The 2,472-nt window shown below is 37.7% G+C and overlaps 1 pseudogene; it reads right to left on the reverse strand.

Annotated features, from left to right (window-relative positions):
- Nucleotides 1-577: 577 nt before the first annotated feature.
- Nucleotides 578-1,311, reverse strand: LOC120609392 (CWF19-like protein 1; annotated as a pseudogene).
- Between the last annotated feature and the right edge of the window lie 1,161 nt (nucleotides 1,312-2,472).

Raw genomic sequence — 2,472 nt, forward strand, 5'->3', positions numbered from 1 at the left:
CTTTGTTTTATTATTTATTATTGATACTCATTAAAAACGAGTTTCTAAAATGCCGTTGGCTTATGCAATTTTGAGAAAGAGTTCCGGAATAGCTGCAGTTACATCTTCTTTTCTTTTACCAAATTATCAATACACACACACAATACACACACACACACACATTACACACACAACACATATACACTACATAGTTTATCAGAAATTAATAATTAATTAATTAAGAACTTTAGGTTTAAATATTCAACCAAATATCTGTCTAATTTAGTCTAAAGTAAAAATATCAGAATTCATGTTATCCTCTACCCATCACACATTATTTTTTTATGGGAAATTATTTGGATTTTATTAGATAGTTTAGATGTTTTTGAAAATGTTGATAAATACAAGCTGTACTTGGAGCTGGATGACAAATGCTTTTAACTAGGATTTTCATTCTAGATTGTAACTTCTTCCAAAAGATCAATCTTAGGCCTCTTGCTGCGAGTAGGTTCCATGGGAATGCATGAAAAAGAGCCAGGGAAACAGTTCCCATGGAAGACTGTAGTTTCAAATAGGCTGCTACCACTTTCTGTGAAGTTCATAAAGTGACTTTCCCTTCCAGATTGAAGTCAAAAAGCTCAAAGTCTCTCCAGGGTCTACTCTTTTTCCTTGCTGAGCTGCCACTGCTGCCACTAATGAAAATTAAGGATGGCTCTACTGGCCAGTACCTTCCAAACTGCAAAAGAAAATTCTTTCTAATTCTGTGGAAAAGCTTTTCTCCTCTGTCAAGTTCACTATAAAAATATGCTACTTCTGGTTGTGCAGTCCACTCAAGGACAGAGTGCTTTGGGATTTCCAACAGCTCTGTCTGTTGTCTTGTGCCTGGGTAATGATGGCATCTTTAATGTCGTCAGTACTGCAGAAACTGAGTCACACAGGAATGACCAGGAGCTGAAGTTGTCGGCTCTTCTAGTTTCTCTAAAACAGAACACACGATTTCCTTCATTTCTTAGAGAACAGCTTCAGTGTAGTCTCATACTTCTCCACCTTTTCTGCTGTCTCTGCTGAAAGCTACACCACTGACTACTAGTGTCCAATGGGCAGGATGAGGACATGATCATCAAATAATCTTCCTTTAGCCTGCAGAAGGTAGCAGTGTGTCCTAATGTTGACCTCCAAAAGCTTTTCCACTTAAAGGCTGACAAAGCAAAATCAGCAAGGTCCTGGTTAAGGTGATCTGTGATGTTGTCTTGAGTGAAAAGAAGACTTGCTATGTCTGCCTGTAGATGAATGTTTCCTTCCCTGTCTCAATGTACCTATCCCCTTAGCCATCTTACAGAAGAACAGAGTAGTAGTTACAGGTGATTAAGAAGATGATAAAAAATGTACAGATAGCCTTTAAAAAATCATTGGTCATATAAGCAGGAATGATTTCATCTTTGGTGCGTGGGTTGGATATAAAACGCCAATTTAATTTTAACCATCATTATATGGAGCCAGCTTTGTGGAAGTGGGAGAGAGCCATCTGCTCCAGAAAGGTGATTATAAATAACACATAATGATGCCTCATTCGGCCAGCACTCACTGGAGCAGAATTACATAGTGATCAATGACAGGGTTTAGAGATCAGGAAACATGAGTTCAGATAGGGACTCTCCCACTTACCACCACTACGACCTCAGACAATTGTTTAACTTCTTTTAGTCTTCGTTCCTTCACTTGCAAAATTAAGATAATCATACCTATTTTATAGAGCTCTTGTGAGGATTAAATGAGAATATTCATGTAAAGTACTGTGCCTGGCAGATATTAAGCTTTCAATAAGTGCTATCACCAAAAAAAAAAAAAAAAAAAAAAAATTCACAAGCAAGATTTCAAGAGCTCTGAATCAAGAGCTCATAGATATTTTAAAACATTTCTGAGATTTCTGTTCTTTGTTATAACATTTAGAATAAACACTAACAATGTGAATATGCTTGTTTTTTATGATGTTACTATTATAATCACTATAGAACTTTCCAACCCTATGTTTCTTACTTCTTTCCTAGTCCGAAGTTCTGGATATTCCACCAAATTCCCCTCCATCAAGTCTACTTCACTCTGAGAAAAGATGCATTTGTTACTCTTCTGCTGTGTTTCAGGGCCCTGATCCCTGCAAACTTGACTTTTTATACCTCCTTTGCCAGTTGTTTTCTGGATAGATATAGCTAATGGGAGACAAAACTAGGAAATTGAAGGACTATGAGAGGGCTGCTAGGTTACTTCTTTACCTTCTGTCTTGGCTTTGGGCAATATTTGTAGCATAGACTGAGTCTCTATAATTCCTTCTCTCTCTGGCAGACCTTCTCTTTTTGGTCATAATTTCTGTTGAGCATATCCCTGCCATTATCCTAGTTCTCAAACGGACCTTGCTTCCGTGAGTGGTTACTCCCCTGTGGTCCAGCTTCTGTCTGGATATTCTATATTCTCAGGCCTCTGGTAGCACCATCTTCT

This window comes from Pteropus medius, unplaced genomic scaffold (genome assembly GCF_902729225.1).
Source record: "Pteropus medius unplaced genomic scaffold, Ma_sr-lr_union100, whole genome shotgun sequence".
Lineage (NCBI taxonomy): Eukaryota > Metazoa > Chordata > Mammalia > Chiroptera > Pteropodidae > Pteropus > Pteropus medius.